The sequence below is a fragment of the Lissotriton helveticus genome, chromosome 8, assembly GCF_964261635.1.
Source record: "Lissotriton helveticus chromosome 8, aLisHel1.1, whole genome shotgun sequence".
In the NCBI taxonomy this organism is placed as follows: Eukaryota; Metazoa; Chordata; class Amphibia; order Caudata; family Salamandridae; genus Lissotriton; species Lissotriton helveticus.
The window spans coordinates 1542440206-1542453358 of record NC_136069.1 but is presented as its reverse complement, the minus strand read 5'-3'; the positions used below and the strand labels follow the sequence as shown (position 1 = coordinate 1542453358).

The 13153-nt window shown below is 42.6% G+C and overlaps 12 non-coding genes across 12 annotated transcripts; all 12 read left to right on the top strand.

The window, feature by feature from the left end:
• The first annotated feature begins 992 nt into the window (after positions 1 to 992).
• TRNAL-CAG (transfer RNA leucine (anticodon CAG)) lies at positions 993 to 1075 on the top strand. Its single transcript has one exon. It is a non-coding gene; the product is annotated as a tRNA-Leu (tRNA).
• A 189-nt stretch (positions 1076 to 1264) lies between these two features.
• Positions 1265 to 1347, top strand: TRNAL-AAG (transfer RNA leucine (anticodon AAG)). The gene has a single exon. It is a non-coding gene; the product is annotated as a tRNA-Leu (tRNA).
• A 1025-nt stretch (positions 1348 to 2372) lies between these two features.
• On the top strand, positions 2373 to 2455 carry TRNAL-UAG (transfer RNA leucine (anticodon UAG)). The gene has a single exon. It is a non-coding gene; the product is annotated as a tRNA-Leu (tRNA).
• A 632-nt stretch (positions 2456 to 3087) lies between these two features.
• On the top strand, positions 3088 to 3170 carry TRNAL-CAG (transfer RNA leucine (anticodon CAG)). Its single transcript has one exon. It is a non-coding gene; the product is annotated as a tRNA-Leu (tRNA).
• Positions 3171 to 3358: 188 nt separating this feature from the next.
• TRNAL-AAG (transfer RNA leucine (anticodon AAG)) lies at positions 3359 to 3441 on the top strand. The gene has a single exon. It is a non-coding gene; the product is annotated as a tRNA-Leu (tRNA).
• A 3838-nt stretch (positions 3442 to 7279) lies between these two features.
• TRNAL-CAG (transfer RNA leucine (anticodon CAG)) lies at positions 7280 to 7362 on the top strand. The gene has a single exon. It is a non-coding gene; the product is annotated as a tRNA-Leu (tRNA).
• A 1297-nt stretch (positions 7363 to 8659) lies between these two features.
• Positions 8660 to 8742, top strand: TRNAL-UAG (transfer RNA leucine (anticodon UAG)). The gene has a single exon. It is a non-coding gene; the product is annotated as a tRNA-Leu (tRNA).
• Positions 8743 to 9374: 632 nt separating this feature from the next.
• On the top strand, positions 9375 to 9457 carry TRNAL-CAG (transfer RNA leucine (anticodon CAG)). The gene has a single exon. It is a non-coding gene; the product is annotated as a tRNA-Leu (tRNA).
• A 189-nt stretch (positions 9458 to 9646) lies between these two features.
• TRNAL-AAG (transfer RNA leucine (anticodon AAG)) lies at positions 9647 to 9729 on the top strand. Its single transcript has one exon. It is a non-coding gene; the product is annotated as a tRNA-Leu (tRNA).
• Positions 9730 to 11470: 1741 nt separating this feature from the next.
• TRNAL-CAG (transfer RNA leucine (anticodon CAG)) lies at positions 11471 to 11553 on the top strand. The gene has a single exon. It is a non-coding gene; the product is annotated as a tRNA-Leu (tRNA).
• Positions 11554 to 11742: 189 nt separating this feature from the next.
• Positions 11743 to 11825, top strand: TRNAL-AAG (transfer RNA leucine (anticodon AAG)). The gene has a single exon. It is a non-coding gene; the product is annotated as a tRNA-Leu (tRNA).
• Positions 11826 to 12850: 1025 nt separating this feature from the next.
• TRNAL-UAG (transfer RNA leucine (anticodon UAG)) lies at positions 12851 to 12933 on the top strand. Its single transcript has one exon. It is a non-coding gene; the product is annotated as a tRNA-Leu (tRNA).
• The last annotated feature ends 220 nt before the right edge of the window (positions 12934 to 13153 follow it).

Genomic DNA, 13153 nt, shown 5'->3' with positions numbered 1-13153 from the left:
GAGCAATAGTTGTTTGTGTATAAAGAGAGAGGTCGCAGGCAAGATAATTTTGTGAGTAGGATACAGAACCCTAAATAGCTGGTGAGAGGTATAAGTTATTCTAAAAGCATTAAAAAAAGTACACCTGTGAAATGAAATGCTTTCATATGTGATCTTCTGTGTTTATTGTCCTGTGCAAAAAGTTGCACCTTGTGTTTGAAGGTTGAAATTATTTCAAGCTTGCATGGACGCAGAAATTTCTGAGTGACTTTTATACATTTCTTAGGACTCTTCACTGTCAGGATGGCCGAGTGGTCTAAGGCACTGTGTTTAGGCTGCAGTCTCCTCTGGAGGCGTGGGTTCGAAATCCCACTTCTGAAATGACTTTTGGAGATATAATCTTCTTCATCAGGATAACATCTGATGGAAGTTGCATCTGTTCGTCTTCACCTGGGACGTTATTCCGTCCTCGTCTAGTCAAGAGAGCTTGGGTTTCTCATATATTTCTGTTGTACAAAGTCTTGCTGATAAAGTGCAATCCTTACCAAATGAGCTTAGGACCCATGTAAGAGCTCATCTAGAAGAGTCATGCTCTTGTATTCCCTGGCCAGACAGGCCATGCAAATTTGGAAGAATGCCAAGCACCTGGTAGACAGCTGTACTCCAGCACACTTACAGCAATGTCCTCAGGGCTGTGATCAGGGGCTGCTTAGATTTGTGTATTCCACCCTATGTTGTGACATTGAGCTCCCTTGTTGAATTTGCTTTAGTCAGCCAAGATGTGGCTGTTGACTCAATTTCAAAGCAGCTTTGCGCCGTTCAAGTGGCTGGTGAATAGCACTTTCTCTTTGTACGCTTTAAAGGTCTAAAGAGTTCTTCATAGGTACTGCTCTGTATGGATTGTTCAAAGATCTGTTGGAAATGCTTATAATGGGATAAATAAATTGAGGGCATGCCTTTTCGGTACCAAACTTGCATGGCTGTCTGGCTTGTGGAAGGTGCTGCAAATGCAAGTCAGGATGGCCGAGTGGTCTAAGGCGCTGCGTTCAGGTCGCAGTCTCTTCTGGAGGCGTGGGTTCAAATCCCACTTCTGACAAACCTGTGTTTAATCTTCTTTTTTCTTGAGGGAGAAAATCAGATCATTTCCCTCACATGGGCTTATATGGTTGTCTTTTTGGAAAAGTGCAGTGAGTTTTTTTCTTGCTATAGCCACTCATGGCCTAAGATGTGTGTTTTTTTTGTTCACACTATCTTTCTCACTATGTAGATGAACAAGCAACATGTGGTCAGGATGGCCGAGTGGTCTAAGGCGCTGCGTTAAGGCCGCAGTCTCTCCTTGAGGCGTGGGTTCGAATCTCACTTCTGACAAAACTTTAAGTCCATTTTGTCTCTGCGTTCCTTCAGAATCTCAGCTAAAAATTGGCAGTGCATATAATATCTGAATAAGTACCAAACTTCAGTTTCAACTGCAAATGAATTTGCCCAATTCTGTCTTCAAGCTCTTATAATATTCTTCTAGCACTAGTGGTGTTTTATGTGTTTTTTGGGGGTGCCTAAAAAATCCCTTTTATTGAAGAAATGGCTTACATTCAGTCTTGTGATATTTTTGGTTTCCAATAAGTAGATTTTTAATTTTATGTAACCTCATTTTCTAATGATCCATTCAAGAGATGTTTCCACTATGAAATGAAGAGCAAGGGGAAAGAGCACAAATGATAGAGCGAGTGAGTGAGATGGGGTGTTGAGGAAGGAGAGAATGAAACAAAGACAGAGTGAGTGAACGGCAGGTAGGCATAGAAGAGGAGACTAGAAGTGAAAGTGACTTGCTTTTCCCTGCTCTTGACCTCCCACCCATCTCAAACCAATCACAAACATACCTTCTATGCAACGTTGGTATGCAGAACTTCACTCCTCAGCCAGTGAGGGTGAGTCCCAAGCCAGGGGCTAGAGAGCAAAAGAATGGATGTGCTCAGACGTTCCTTGCTAGGGACAGTTGATCTGAAACAAGGCCTGCTCTCTTGTTTCCAGCAAGGATCTAGAAATTCTGCATGAATCTGCAAGGCACATTGACAGCATACATTTTCATAAACTGCCCCACCTTCTGCCTTCCTACTTCCTGAGCAGTAGTTGTTTGTGTATAAAGAGAGAGGTCGCAGGCAAGGTAATTTTGTGAGTAGGATACAGAACCCTAAATAGCTGGTGAGAGGTATAAGTTATTCTAAAAGCATAAAAACAGTACACCTGTGAAATGAAATGCTTTCATATGTGATCTTCTGTGTTTATTGTCCTGTGCAAAAAGTTGCACCTTGTGTTTGAAGGTTGAAATTATTTCAAGCTTGCATGGACGCAGAAATTTCTGAGTGACTTTTATACATTTCTTAGGACTCTCCACTGTCAGGATGGCTGAGTGGTCTAAGGCGCTGTGTTTAGGCCGCAGTCTCCTCTGGAGGCGTGGGTTCGAATCCCACTTCTGACATGACTTTTGGAGATATAATCTTCTTCATCAGGATAACATCTGATGGAAGTTGCATCTGTTCGTCTTCACCTGGGACGTTATTCCGTCCTCGTCTAGTCAAGAGAGCTTGGGTTTCTCATATATTTCTGTTGTACAAAGTCTTGCTGATAAAGTGCAATCCTTATCAAATGAGCTTAGGACCCATGTAAGAGCTCATCTAGAAGAGTCATGCTCTTGTATTCCCTGGCCAGACAGGCCATGCAAATTTGGAAGAATGCCAAGCACCTGGTAGACAGCTGTACTCCAGCACACTTACAGCAATGTCCTCAGGGCTGTGATCAGGGGCTGCTTAGATTTGCGTATACCACCCTATGTTGTGACATTGAGCTCCCTTGTTGAATTTGCTTTAGTCAGCCAAGATGTGGCTGTTGACTCAATTTCAAAGCAGCTTTGCGCCGTTCAATTGGCTGGTGAATAGCACTTTCTCTTTGTACGCTTTAAAGGTCTAAAGAGTTCTTCATAGGTACTGCTCTGTATGGATTGTTCAAAGATCTGTTGGAAATGCTTATAATGGGATAAATAAATTGAGGGCATGCCTTTTCGGTACCAAACTTGCATGGCTGTCTGGCTTGTGGAAGGTGCTGCAAATGCAAGTCAGGATGGCCGAGTGGTCTAAGGCGCTGCGTTCAGGTCGCAGTCTCTTCTGGAGGCGTGGGTTCAAATCTCACTTCTGACAAACCTGTGTTTAATCTTCTTTTTTCTTGAGGGAGAAAATCAGATCATTTCCCTCACATGGGCTTATATGGTTGTCTTTTTGGAAAAGTGCAGTGAGTTTTTTTCTTGCTATAGCCACTCATGGCCTAAGATGTGTGTTTTTTTGTTCACACTATCTTTCTCACTATGTAGATGAACAAGCAACATGTGGTCAGGATGGCCGAGTGGTCTAAGGCACTGCATTAAGGCCGCAGTCTCTCCTGGAGGCGTGGGTTCGAATCCCACTTCTGACAAAACTTTAAGTCCATTTTGTCTCTGCGTTCCTTCAGAATCTCAGCTAAAAATTGGCAGTGCATATAATATCTGAATAAGTACCAAACTTCAGTTTCAACTGCAAATGAATTTGCCCAATTCTGTCTTCAAGCTCGTATAATATTCTTCTAGCACTAGTGGTGTTTTATGTGTTTTTTGGGGGGTGCCTAAAAAATCCCTTTTATTGAAGAAATGGCTTACATTCAGTCTTGTGATATTTTTGGTTTCCAATAAGTAGATTTTTAATTTTATGTAACCTCATTTTCTAATGATCCATTCAAGAGATGTTTCCACTATGAAATGAAGAGCAAGGGGAAAGAGCACAAATGATAGAGCGAGTGAGTGAGATGGGGTGTTGAGGAAGGAGAAAATGAAACAAAGACAGAGTGAGTGAACGGCAGGTAGGCATAGAAGAGGAGACTAGAAGTGAAAGTGACTTGCTTTTCCCTGCTCTTGACCTCCCACCCATCTCAAACCAATCACAAACATACCTTCTATGCAAAGTTGGTATGCAGAACTTCACTCCTCAGCCAGTGAGGGTGAGTCCCAAGCCAGGGGCTAGAGAGCAAAAGAATGGATGTGCTCAGACGTTCCTTGCTAGGGACAGTTGATCTGAAACAAGGCCTGCTCTCTTGTTTCCAGCAAGGATCTAGAAATTCTGCATGAATGTGCAAGGCACATTGCCAGCATAAATTTGCATAAACTGCCCCACCTTCTGCCTTCCTACTTCCTGAGCAGTAGTTGTTTGTGTATAGAGAGAAAGGTCGCAGGCAAGGTAATTTTGTGAGTAGGATACAGAACCCTAAATAGCTGGTGAGAGGTATAAGTTATTCTAAAAGCATAAAAACAGTACACCTGTGAAATGAAATGCTTTCATATGTGATCTTCTGTGTTTATTGTCCTGTGCAAAAAGTTGCACCTTGTGTTTGAAGGTTGAAATTATTTCAAGCTTGCATGGACGCAGAAATTTCTGAGTGACTTTTATACATTTCTTAGGACTCTTCACTGTCAGGATGGCCGAGTGGTCTAAGGCGCTGTGTTTAGGCTGCAGTCTCCTCTGAAGGCGTGGGTTCGAATCCCACTTCTGAAACCACTTTTGGAGATATAATCTTCTTCATCAGGATAACATCTGATGGAAGTTGCTTCTGTTCGTCTTCACCTGGGACGTTATTCTGTCCTCGTCTAGTCAAGAGAGCTTGAGTTTCTCATATATTTCTGTTGTACAAAGTCTTGCTGATAAAGTGCAATCCTTACCAAATGAGCTTATGACCCATGTAAGAGCTCATCTAGAAGAGTAATTCTCTTGTATTCCCTGGCCAGACAGGCCATACACATTTGGAAGAATGCCAAGCACCTGGTAGACAGCTGGACTCCAGCACACTTACAGCAATTTCCTCAGGGCAGTGATCAGGGGCTACTTAGATTTGCGAATTCCACCCTATGTTGTGACATTGAGATCCCTTGTTGAATTTGCTTTAGTCAGCCAAGATGTGGCTATTGACTCAATTTCAAAGCAGCTTTGGGCCGTTCAAGTGGCTGGTGAATAGCACTTTCTCTTTGTACTCATTAAAGGTCTAAAGAGTTCTTCATAGGTACTGCTCTGTATGGATTGTTCAAAGATCTGTTGGAAATGCTTATAATGGGATAAATAAATTGAGGGCATGCCTTTTCGGTACCCCACTTGCATGGCTGTCTGGCTTGTGGAAGGTGCTGCAAATGCAAGTCAGGATGGCCCAGTGGTCTAAGGCGCTGCGTTCAGGTCGCAGTCTCTTCTGGAGGCGTGGGTTCAAATCCCACTTCAGACAAACCTGTGTTTAATCTCCTTTTTTCTTGAGGGAGAAAATCAGATCATTTCCCTCACATGGGCTTATATGGTTGTCTTTTTGGAAAAGTGCAGTGAGTTTTTTTCTTGCTATAGCCACTCATGGCCTAAGATGTGTGTTTTTTTGTTCACACTATCTTTCTCACTATGTAGATGAACAAGCAACATGTGGTCAGGATGACCGAGTGGTCTAAGGCACTGCATTAAGGCCGCAGTCTCTCCTGGAGGCGTGGGTTCCAAACCCACTTCTGACAAAACTTTAAGTCCATTTTGTCTCTGCGTTCCTTCAGAATCTCAGCTAAAAATTGGCAGTGCATATAATATCTGAATAAGTACCAAACTTCAGTTTCAACTGCAAATGAATTTGCCCAATTCTGTCTTCAAGCTCGTATAATATTCTTCTAGCACTAGTGGTGTTTTATGTGTTTTTTGGGGGGTGCCTAAAAAATCCCTTTTATTGAAGACATGGCTTATATTCAGTCTTGTGATATTTTTGGTTTCCAATAAGTAGATTTTTAATTTTATGTAACCTCATTTTCTAATGATCCATTCAAGAGATGTTTCCACTATGAAATGAAGAGCAAGGGGAAAGAGCACAAATGATAGAGCCAGTGAGTGAGATGGGGTGTTGAGGAAGGAGAGAATGAAACAAAGACAGAGTGAGTGAACGGCAGGTAGGCATAGAAGAGGAGACTAGAAGTGAAGGTGACTTGCTTTTCCCTGCTCTTGACCTCCCACCCATCTCAAACCAATCACAAACATGCCTTCTATGCAACGTTGGTATGCAGAACTTCACTCCTCAGCCAGTGAGGGTGAATCCCAAGCCAGGGGCTAGAGAGCAAAAGAATGGATGTACTCAGACGTTCCTTGCTAGGGACAGTTGATCTGAAACAAGGCCTGCTCTCTTGTTTCCAGCAAGGATCTAGAAATTCTGCATGAATCTGCAAGGCACATTGACAGCATAAATTTGCATAAACTGCCCCACCTTCTGCCTTCCTACTTCCTGAGCAATAGTTGTTTGTGTATAAAGAGAGAGGTCGCAGGCAAGATAATTTTGTGAGTAGGATACAGAACCCTAAATAGCTGGTGAGAGGTATAAGTTATTCTAAAAGCATAAAAAAAAGTACACCTGTGAAATGAAATGCTTGCATATGTGATCTTCTGTGTTTATTGTCCTGTGCAAAAAGTTGCACCTTGTGTTTGAAGGTTGAAATTATTTCAAGCTTGCATGGACGCAGAAATTTCGGAGTGACTTTTATACATTTCTTAGGACACTTCACTGTTAGGATGGCCGAGTGGTCTAAGGCGCTGTGTTTAGGCTGCAGTCTCCTCTGGAGGCGTGGGTTCGAAATCCCACTTCTGAAATGACTTTTGGAGATATAATCTTCTTCATCAGGATAACATCTGATGGAAGTTGCATCTGTTCGTCTTCACCTGGGACGTTATTCCGTCCTCGTCTAGTCAAGAGAGCTTGGGTTTCTCATATATTTCTGTTGTACAAAGTCTTGCTGATAAAGTGCAATCCTTACCAAATGAGCTTAGGACCCATGTAAGAGCTCATCTAGAAGAGTCATGCTCTTGTATTCCCTGGCCAGACAGGCCATGCAAATTTGGAAGAATGCCAAGCACCTGGTAGACAGCTGTACTCCAGCACACTTACAGCAATGTCCTCAGGGCTGTGATCAGGGGCTGCTTAGATTTGTGTATTCCACCCTATGTTGTGACATTGAGCTCCCTTGTTGAATTTGCTTTAGTCAGCCAAGATGTGGCTGTTGACTCAATTTCAAAGCAGCTTTGCGCCGTTCAAGTGGCTGGTGAATAGCACTTTCTCTTTGTACGCTTTAAAGGTCTAAAGAGTTCTTCATAGGTACTGCTCTGTATGGATTGTTCAAAGATCTGTTGGAAATGCTTATAATGGGATAAATAAATTGAGGGCATGCCTTTTCGGTACCAAACTTGCATGGCTGTCTGCCTTGTGGAAGGTGCTGCAAATGCAAGTCAGGATGGCCGAGTGGTCTAAGGCGCTGCGTTCAGGTCGCAGTCTCTTCTTGAGGCGTGGGTTCAAATCCCACTTCTGACAAACCTGTGTTTAATCTTCTTTTTTCTTGAGGGAGAAAATCAGATCATTTCCCTCACATGGGCTTATATGGTTGTCTTTTTGGAAAAGTGCAGTGAGTTTTTTTCTTGCTATAGCCACTCATGGCCTAAGATGTGTGTTTTTTTTGTTCACACTATCTTTCTCACTATGTAGATGAACAAGCAGCATGTGGTCAGGATGGCCGAGTGGTCTAAGGCACTGCGTTAAGGCTGCAGTCTCTCCTGGAGGCGTGGGTTCGAGTCTCACTTCTGACAAAACTTTAAGTCCATTTTGTCTCTGCGTTCCTTCAGAATCTCAGCTAAAAATTGGCAGTGCATATAATATCTGAATAAGTACCAAACTTCAGTTTCAACTGCAAATGAATTTGCCCAATTCTGTCTTCAAGCTCTTATAATATTCTTCTAGCACTAGTGGTGTTTTATGTGTTTTTTGGGGGTGCCTAAAAAATCCCTTTTATTGAAGAAATGGCTTACATTCAGTCTTGTGATATTTTTGGTTTCCAATAAGTAGATTTTTAATTTTATGTAACCTCATTTTCTAATGATCCATTCAAGAGATGTTTCCACTATGAAATGAAGAGCAAGGGGAAAGAGCACAAATGATAGAGCGAGTGAGTGAGATGGGGTGTTGAGGAAGGAGAGAATGAAACAAAGACAGAGTGAGTGAACGGCAGGTAGGCATAGAAGAGGAGACTAGAAGTGAAAGTGACTTGCTTTTCCCTGCTCTTGACCTCCCACCCATCTCAAACCAATCACAAACATACCTTCTATGCAACGTTGGTATGCAGAACTTCACTCCTCAGCCAGTGAGGGTGAGTCCCAAGCCAGGGGCTAGAGAGCAAAATAATGGATGTGCTCAGACGTTCCTTGCTAGGGACAGTTGATCTGAAACAAGGCCTGCTCTCTTGTTTCCAGCAAGGATCTAGAAATTCTGCATGAATCTGCAAGGCACATTGACAGCATACATTTTCATAAACTGCCCCACCTTCTGCCTTCCTACTTCCTGAGCAGTAGTTGTTTGTGTATAAAGAGAGAGGTCGCAGGCAAGGTAATTTTGTGAGTAGGATACAGAACCCTAAATAGCTGGTGAGAGGTATAAGTTATTCTAAAAGCATAAAAACAGTACACCTGTGAAATGAAATGCTTTCATATGTGATCTTCTGTGTTTATTGTCCTGTGCAAAAAGTTGCACCTTGTGTTTGAAGGTTGAAATTATTTCAAGCTTGCATGGACGCAGAAATTTCTGAGTGACTTTTATACATTTCTTAGGACTCTCCACTGTCAGGATGGCTGAGTGGTCTAAGGCGCTGTGTTTAGGCCGCAGTCTCCTCTGGAGGCGTGGGTTCGAATCCCACTTCTGACATGACTTTTGGAGATATAATCTTCTTCATCAGGATAACATCTGATGGAAGTTGCATCTGTTCGTCTTCACCTGGAACGTTATTCCGTCCTCGTCTAGTCAAGAGAGCTTGGGTTTCTCATATATTTCTGTTGTACAAAGTCTTGCTGATAAAGAGCAATCCTTATCAAATGAGCTTAGGACCCATGTAAGAGCTCATCTAGAAGAGTCATGCTCTTGTATTCCCTGGCCAGACAGGCCATGCAAATTTGGAAGAATGCCAAGCACCTGGTAGACAGCTGTACTCCAGCACACTTACAGCAATGTCCTCAGGGCTGTGATCAGGGGCTGCTTAGATTTGCGTATACCACCCTATGTTGTGACATTGAGCTCCCTTGTTGAATTTGCTTTAGTCAGCCAAGATGTGGCTGTTGACTCAATTTCAAAGCAGTTTTGCGCCGTTCAATTGGCTGGTGAATAGCACTTTCTCTTTGTACGCTTTAAAGGTCTAAAGAGTTCTTCATAGGTACTGCTCTGTATGGATTGTTCAAAGATCTGTTGGAAATGCTTATAATGGGATAAATAAATTGAGGGCATGCCTTTTCGGTACCAAACTTGCATGGCTGTCTGGCTTGTGGAAGGTGCTGCAAATGCAAGTCAGGATGGCCGAGTGGTCTAAGGCGCTGCGTTCAGGTCGCAGTCTCTTCTGGAGGCGTGGGTTCAAATCTCACTTCTGACAAACCTGTGTTTAATCTTCTTTTTTCTTGAGGGAGAAAATCAGATCATTTCCCTCACATGGGCTTATATGGTTGTCTTTTTGGAAAAGTGCAGTGAGTTTTTTTCTTGCTATAGCCACTTATGGCCTAAGATGTGTGTTTTTTTTGTTCACACTATCTTTCTCACTATGTAGATGGACAAGCAACATGGGGTCAGGATGGCCGAGTGGTCTAAGGCGCTGCGTTAAGGCCGCAGTCTCTCCTGGAGGCGTGGGTTCGAATCTCACTTCTGACAAAACTTTAAGTCCATTTTGTCTCTGCGTTCCTTCAGAATCTCAGCTAAAAATTGGCAGTGCATATAATATCTGAATAAGTACCAAACTTCAGTTTCAACTGCAAATGAATTTGCCCAATTCTGTCTTCAAGCTCTTATAATGTTCTTCTAGCAGTCGTGGTGTTTTATGTGTTTTTTGGGGGGTGCCTAAAAATTCTTTTATTGAAGAAATGGCTTACATTCAGTCTTGTGATATTTTTGGTTTCCAATAAGTAGATTTTTAATTTTATGTAACCTCATTTTCTAATGATCCATTCAAGAGATGTTTCCACTATGAAATGAAGAGCAAGGGGAAAGAGCACAAATGATAGAGCGAGTGAGTGAGATGGGGTGTTGAGGAAGGAGAAAATGAAACAAAGACAGAGTGAGTGAACGGCAGGTAGGCATAGAAGAGGAGACTAGAAGTGAAAGTGACTTGCTTTTCCCTGCTCTTGACCTCCCACCCATCTCAAACCAATCACAAACATGCCTTCTATGCAACGTTGGTATGCAGAACTTCACTCCTCAGCCAGTGAGGGTGAATCCCAAGCCAGGGGCTAGAGAGCAAAAGAATGGATGTACTCAGACGTTCCTTGCTAGGGACAGTTGATCTGAAACAAGGCCTGCTCTCTTGTTTCCAGCAAGGATCTAGAAATTCTGCATGAATGTGCAAGGCACATTGCCAGCATAAATTTGCATAAACTGCCCCACCTTCTGCCTTCCTACTTCCTGAGCAGTAGTTGTTTGTGTATAGAGAGAAAGGTCGCAGGCAAGGTAATTTTGTGAGTAGGATACAGAACCCTAAATAGCTGGTGAGAGGTATAAGTTATTCTAAAAGCATAAAAAAAAGTACACCTGTGAAATGAAATGCTTGCATATGTGATCTTCTGTGTTTATTGTCCTGTGCAAAAAGTTGCACCTTGTGTTTGAAGGTTGAAATTATTTCAAGCTTGCATGGACGCAGAAATTTCTGAGTGACTTTTATACATTTCTTAGGACTCTTCACTGTCAGGATGGCCGAGTGGTCTAAGGCGCTGTGTTTAGGCTGCAGTCTCCTCTGGAGGCGTGGGTTCGAAATCCCACTTCTGAAATGACTTTTGGAGATATAATCTTCTTCATCAGGATAACATCTGATGGAAGTTGCATCTGTTCGTCTTCACCTGGGACGTTATTCCGTCCTCGTCTAGTCAAGAGAGCTTGGGTTTCTCATATATTTCTGTTGTACAAAGTCTTGCTGATAAAGTGCAATCCTTACCAAATGAGCTTAGGACCCATGTAAGAGCTCATCTAGAAGAGTCATGCTCTTGTATTCCCTGGCCAGACAGGCCATGCAAATTTGGAAGAATGCCAAGCACCTGGTAGACAGCTGTACTCCAGCACACTTACAGCAATGTCCTCAGGGCTGTGATCAGGGGCTGCTTAGATTTGTGTATTCCACCCTATGTTGTGACATTGAGCTCCCTTGTTGAATTTGCTTTAGTCAGCCAAGATGTGGCTGTTGACTCAATTTCAAAGCAGCTTTGCGCCGTTCAAGTGGCTGGTGAATAGCACTTTCTCTTTGTACGCTTTAAAGGTCTAAAGAGTTCTTCATAGGTACTGCTCTGTATGGATTGTTCAAAGATCTGTTGGAAATGCTTATAATGGGATAAATAAATTGAGGGCATGCCTTTTCGGTACCAAACTTGCATGGCTGTCTGGCTTGTGGAAGGTGCTGCAAATGCAAGTCAGGATGGCCGAGTGGTCTAAGGCGCTGCGTTCAGGTCGCAGTCTCTTCTTGAGGCGTGGGTTCAAATCCCACTTCTGACAAACCTGTGTTTAATCTTCTTTTTTCTTGAGGGAGAAAATCAGATAATTTCCCTCACATGGGCTTATATGGTTGTCTTTTTGGAAAAGTGCAGTGAGTTTTTTTCTTGCTATAGCCACTCATGGCCTAAGATGTGTGTTTTTTTTGTTCACACTATCTTTCTCACTATGTAGATGAACAAGCAACATGTGGTCAGGATGGCCGAGTGGTCTAAGGCACTGCGTTAAGGCCGCAGTCTCTCCTGGAGGCGTGGGTTCGAGTCTCACTTCTGACAAAACTTTAAGTCCATTTTGTCTCTGCGTTCCTTCAGAATCTCAGCTAAAAATTGGCAGTGCATATAATATCTGAATAAGTACCAAACTTCAGTTTCAACTGCAAATGAATTTGCCCAATTCTGTCTTCAAGCTCTTATAATATTCTTCTAGCACTAGTGGTGTTTTATGTGTTTTTTGGGGGTGCCTAAAAAATCCCTTTTATTGAAGAAATGGCTTACATTCAGTCTTGTGATATTTTTGGTTTCCAATAAGTAGATTTTTAATTTTATGTAACCTCATTTTCTAATGATCCATTCAAGAGATGTTTCCACTATGAAATGAAGAGCAAGGGGAAAGAGCACAAATGATAGAGCGAGTGAGTGAGATGGGGTGTTGAGGAAGGAGAGAATGAAACAAAGACAGAGTGAGTGAACGGCAGGTAGGCATAGAAGAGGAGACTAGAAGTGAAAGTGACTTGCTTTTCCCTGCTCTTGACCTCCCACCCATCTCAAACCAATCACAAACATACCTTCTATGCAACGTTGGTATGCAGAACTTCACTCCTCAGCCAGTGAGGGTGAGTCCCAAGCCAGGGGCTAGAGAGCAAAATAATGGATGTGCTCAGACGTTCCTTGCTAGGGACAGTTGATCTGAAACAAGGCCTGCTCTCTTGTTTCCAGCAAGGATCTAGAAATTCTGCATGAATCTGCAAGGCACATTGACAGCATACATTTTCATAAACTGCCCCACCTTCTGCCTTCCTACTTCCTGAGCAGTAGTTGTTTGTGTATAAAGAGAGAGGTCGCAGGCAAGGTAATTTTGTGAGTAGGATACAGAACCCTAAATAGCTGGTGAGAGGTATAAGTTATTCTAAAAGCATAAAAACAGTACACCTGTGAAATGAAATGCTTTCATATGTGATCTTCTGTGTTTATTGTCCTGTGCAAAAAGTTGCACCTTGTGTTTGAAGGTTGAAATTATTTCAAGCTTGCATGGACGCAGAAATTTCTGAGTGACTTTTATACATTTCTTAGGACTCTCCACTGTCAGGATGGCTGAGTGGTCTAAGGCGCTGTGTTTAGGCCGCAGTCTCCTCTGGAGGCGTGGGTTCGAATCCCACTTCTGACATGACTTTTGGAGATATAATCTTCTTCATCAGGATAACATCTGATGGAAGTTGCATCTGTTCGTCTTCACCTGGAACGTTATTCCGTCCTCGTCTAGTCAAGAGAGCTTGGGTTTCTCATATATTTCTGTTGTACAAAGTCTTGCTGATAAAGAGCAATCCTTATCAAATGAGCTTAGGACCCATGTAAGAGCTCATCTAGAAGAGTCATGCTCTTGTATT